Below are 5,680 nucleotides of genomic sequence, written 5' to 3' on the forward strand. Positions count from 1 at the left end.
ACCTCGCTCACTTCTTGTCCTGCTTTATCTTTAAACGAGATGTGGGCTGGACAGATCTTCAGAGGATGGTTTTAAGTAGAAGCCTGTCCTCTCTGAAGGAAGACACTCTGAGGGTTGCTTGTGCTTCGCCAAAACAGAAGGAACCCTTGGAAAGGACCAAAGAAGACTCTGATTTGCACAAGATGAATATATGTAACTTTATATTTATAGCTGCTTCTGTAAACATATTGTTGTTACATGCTGCCGAGTCATCTCTGATCTATGGCAGCCCTATGAATGAAGGCCTTCCAAAATGTTCTGCCCGTGACAGTCCCGCTCAGCTTTTGTAAATGAAAGGCTGTGGTTTGTTTCCTTTATGGGATTTTTGCTTCCAGGGAGAGCTTTGGCTTGATTTGATCTCGGACCCACTTGTTCATCGTTCTGTCAGTCCATAGACCTTGCAAAGCTCTCCTCCAGCAAAATGTAAGCATAAAAATACAATATGAACAGAAATGCAAGATTCCACTCCATGGTGCAGAAGGGTGACCAGCATGCTCCATCAGTTCAGGGGCACACTGTGGGTGGGCAAGTACCCAGCCCCTTCTGACTGCTTTCTCTCCTTATAGCTCTGTATGACTTTAAACTAGACTTGGGCTCAACTGCCCATTAAGCAAAGGATGCCTTCAAAGAGAGGACTGTCCCTGCCAGCCCTCTAACCTAGAGGACCACTATCTGACCACCCTAGTAGATCCTTCTGGGGCAGCTAGAATAGCTTTCTGGAGCATGAAGAGTGACAAGAGTGATTCAAGGTCAGTTTCACTTTCTGTTTTCAGTTAGAAAAGAAGAAGGAAGAAAGAAAAACCCAAAGGTCAAATTCTTGTTAGGGACTTGAAGATAAATTTGCCTGTCAATGGATTCCACAACTTATCCCGTTTTCATCTAAACAACTAGCAAAGCCAAGAATGTTTCAGCTTCTACCCTTTTCTCTGTAACTAAGTATACTGGCGGAGAAGAGCTTGCCAAGTTCTTCAGTCTGATGGCGCCAGCTTGATGTGTCTGTAAAACAAAGGGACTTTTGATGCATATGGGGCTTATTTATTCATTACAATTATATCCCAGCTTTTTTACTGCATGAAACTCATGGTGCCTTAAACAATTCTCTTCCTCCTTTCCATTTTATCTTCACACAAACCCTGTGAAGTGGGAGAACCTAAAACTTAGTGTCTGGCCCAAAGGCAGCCCATGAGCTTCATGGCTGGGTGCATATGACAGCCCAGACTTCCCAGGAGCCGGTCCAGTGCTCCAACCATTGTGCCACACCAGCTCTCCTGTTGACAAACCAAAACCATGAGTTAAAGGGCACTTAGCATAACCATAGTGCCCATTTTCCCTGTGCTCATTTCCTTTGACTCTGATAACATGGAAGGCTGGATAAGACGCAGCTCTCAGCAAGGGTGTGGCCAGGCATCTGCCAAAGGACTACATGCCAAGAGGGTTCCACTGACAAATGCCTCCTTGAGTTGCTTCCTTCAGGTGAGGAAGATGCCACTGCTTACCTTCTCTTTGATGGTAACAGCCAGAAGTAACTGATTGGAAATAACAGTAACAGTGCTGGTTAGGTAGAAGACTCACTGCGGAAGGGCAGCCCACTGAGGGTGTCTTGTCCAGAGGCCTCCCAAAATCTAGAGCGAGTGCAAGGTGAAGGCAATAGTGTGATGAGCAAACGCACTCCCCATGTGCTCAGGTGAGTTCTGCTTTACACCGGCTGCTGGCAAGAAGGCTCTGTCTAAGGAAGTGGGTCTGCCTGGGTCTCAGCCTCTCTTTCCCAGGCTGCCGCTTGGATGCATTCCACCACAGTTCACTATTTATTTATTTATTTATTTATTTATTTAAAACATTTCTATGCCCCCCCCATCGCAACAAAGCCTCGGGGCGGCTCACAACACATAAATAAATACAGAAGTAATAAAATAAATAAATACTAAATTATACAATAAATAACACCCCCAGTGCATTCTTGGATAATTAAAAAAAATCCCTAGTTAATAAATAATTAACTGTTAAAATAAGTTTTAAATAAAAAGGTCTTAGCCTGGTGCTGAAAAACAAATAATGTCAGTGTCAGGCAGACCTCTCTGGGGAGCGCATTCCATAGATGGGGCACCACTGCAGAGAAAGCCCTCCTCTGGGTGCTCACCCTCCTAATCTCATTCACAGAGGGTTCCCAGAGAAGGGCATCTGCTGCTGACCTAAAGGGGCGGGAGGGCATATATGGGTGCAAGCGTTCCTTTAGATAACCAGATCCCAAGCCGTTTAGGGCTTTATAGGTCATAACCAACACCTTGAATTGGGCCCTGACTTCAATCGGGAGCCAGTGGAGCTGACAGAGAATTGGGGTTATATGAGAACAACGCCCAGTTCCCGTCAGCAACCTGGCAGCTCTATTCTGCACCAATTGAAGTATCCGGACCGTCTTCAAGGGTAGCCCCACGTAGAGCGCTTTACAGAAATCTAATCAGGAAGTTACCAGCGTGTGTGTCACTGTCACCAGGCAGTCATGCTCTAGGAAGGGATGCAGCTGATGTATCAGCTGAAGCTGAAGGAAGGTGCTCCTCACCACCACCATCACCTGAGCTTCCAAAGACAGCTCAGCGTCGAGAAGCACTCCTAAGCTGCGAACCTTGTCCCTCAGAGGGAGTGCAACCCCATTTAGGACAAGGCCCAAGTCCCCCATCCCGAGGTCTGATCTGCCCACCAACAGGACCTCCGTCTTGTCTGGATTGAGCTTCAGTTTATTGGCCCTCATCCAGCCCATTACCTCGGCCAGGCACTGGTTCAGCACAGCCACTGCCTCACCTGGGTTGGTGGAAAACGAGAGGTAGAGCTGGGTATCATCAGCGTACTGATGATTCTGCAGCCCACACCTCCTGACCCAGCGGTTTCATGTAGATGTTAAAAAGCAAAGGGAACAAAACGGACCCCTGCAGAACTCCATGGCATAACTGCCATGGCACAGAGCCATAGTCCCCCAGCACCACCTTCTAAAATCGGCTATTGAGATAGGAGCGGAACCACCGCCAAGCGATGCCTCCAACTCCCAATCCCACCAGCCTATTCAGAAGGATACCATGGTCGATGGTATCGAAAGCTGCTGAGAGGTCCAGGAGAACTAACAGGGACACACTCCCCCTGTCTCTCTCCCTGAACAGGTCATCATACAGGGCAACCAAGGCAGATTCAGTGCCATACCCGGGTCTGAAGCTGGACTGAAATGGGACCAGATAATCAGTTTCATCCAAGAGTGCTTGGAGTTGTCCCGCCACCACCCACTCTAGCACCTTGCCCAGGAATGGGAGGTTGGCCACCGGCCTATAATTGGCGGCCACCTCTGGATCCAGGGATGCCTTCTTTAGGACTGGCCAGACTACCACCTCCTTTAAAGGGGCAGGTACTCAGCTGTCTCTTAAAGAGGCGTTGACCACCTCCAGGATCTAGGTCACAATCCTGTCCTTGGCTTTCTTAAGTAGCCAAGATGGGCATGGGTCTAGTAAGCAAGTGGTAGGACATACTTGTCCAAGCACCTTGTCCACATTATCCAGCCGCAACAACTGAAACTCATCCATTAATTGTGGACTCGACGGCGTCTATGGCAGCTCCCCAGTGAAATCTGATTCAATAGCAGAGTCAAGCTCGTGGAGAATCCGAGTGATTTTCTCCCTAAAATGCTTGGCAAAATCATCACAGTGGGCCTTCGAGGGTGGCACCAGATCTCTCTTCGGGCCCAGATGTAACAGCCCCTGCACCACCCGAAAGAGCTCTGCCGGACGGCATTGTGAGGAGGCAATGGAAACGGAGAAGAATTTCTTCTTCGCCATCCTCACCGCCACAGCATAGGCCCGATAATGGGCTCTCAAGTGTGTTCGATCTGAATCACCCCGTGATCTCCTCCACCTACGCTCTAGACATCTCCCAACCTGCTTCATCACCCGTAATTCAGGCGTATACCACAGAGATGAATGGGCTCTGCCAGGCGGGAGAGGACGCTTGGGAGCGATCGTGTCAATAGCCCTGGTCATCTCATTCCACAGTTCAACCAGGGCATCGACAGGAGCACCAGCCTTGTCAACCGGAAAATCCCCCAGAGCTTCCAGGAATCCATCAGGATCCATCCGGCTCCAGGGGCGGACCAATACAATCGGGTCCTCACCCTTGCAGAGGGAAAGGCCGCTCTCAAGCTCAAACCTTATGAGGAAGTGATCTGACCATGACAAGGGCATCAAACTTAAATTCCTCACCCTAAGATCACCCTCTTCCTGCCCAGTCGAGAAAACCAGGTCCAGAGTGCGTCCGCGTTCATGGGTCGGGCCTATGACGTGTTGAGACAGTCCCATGGCTGCCATGGAGGCCATGAAGTCCTGAGCCGCCCTGGTTAGAACTGTCTCGGCATGGAGATTGAAGTCCCCCAGGACCAACCTCCTGGGAGTCTTCAGCACCAGGTCCGAGGCAATCTCCGTCAGCTCAGGCAGGGAGTCTGTTGGGCAGAAGTGTGCACAGTACACCAACAGAATCCCCAGTCTGTCTCGGTCGCTCAACACCAAGTGGAGGCAATCCAGCCCCGGTCTCGAGAGGACAGGAAGCCCCACAAGGGAAATAGAAGCTCGATAAACCAGAGCAACCCCCCCTCCCCTCCCCTCCAGGCATGGTTGGTGCTGGACCAGGTACCCAGGCGGGCACAGTTGTGGGAGGGAAACTTTCCCCCACCTCACCTGCCCAGGTCTCTGTTATGCAAGCCAGGTTGGCCCTCTCATCCATGATCAAGTCATGAATGAGTGTTACCTTATTTTGGACCGACCTGGCATTAAGCAGCAGCACCGACAGGCCCAGGGGGCAGTTGACAAGTCTACCTGGAACCCGCTGGCTGGGGGAATAACCAGAAAGAGGGACAGATGGTTATGCAGACCTGTTAGACCCCCAACGCCATAACGCCCATTGCCCATCACCACCCCAATGGCGGCGGCCCCACGCTCCCCAGGCAACATCCTAATAAGCACGAGGATGCACCAATTAAAACCCAATTAAAACAATCTAAAACCAGCAATTAAAACCAATTAAAACATGGCCCCTGGCCAGCCCAGCCCCCCGCTTGGCCCCTGAACGGCTCCCAAACGGTGGTGACCGCCCTTTGGCCATCACCCTTCGGCTGCCGGTCCCGGTCGCCGCCGGTGCTTTATGGGCTGCAGGGCCCTCCTCGAGCTCCACCCCTTCCCGGTGTGTCTCTCACCCATGCGGGGGAGGCAGGCCGGAGCCGGGTCCTGGTCCTGGGCCAGTGGTCCTGGCCTCTGGCAGGGTGGTGTGGTAGCCGGCGGCTGCAGGTGGCATTGCAGCAGAGCGGCGACGTGATGGTCCAGGCGGTGCGGAAGGAGGTGGGCCCGTCCGGCGTGCTGGTTCTCCCGGGCAGGCCGGCCAGCCTAGTCACCGCCGGCGCTTTATGGGCTGCAGGGCCCTTCCTGAGCTCCTCCCCTTCCCGGCACTATCATGCCCAGATAGTTGAAGAGCAGTCTTGCCCTCTAAAACAGACGGGAACTCGAGCACGTGGGTAAAAGGGCTCCTTTTCAACACTTGTCAGACAGCATCCTTAAGGGGACATAGGGAAACTGCAGGTCATAAATGACCTCAGCATGGCCAGAGGTTTTAGCAAAGC

This window comes from Varanus komodoensis, unplaced genomic scaffold (assembly GCF_004798865.1).
Source record: "Varanus komodoensis strain SLA01 unplaced genomic scaffold, ASM479886v1 scaffold29_1, whole genome shotgun sequence".
Taxonomy (NCBI): Eukaryota; Metazoa; Chordata; class Lepidosauria; order Squamata; family Varanidae; genus Varanus; species Varanus komodoensis.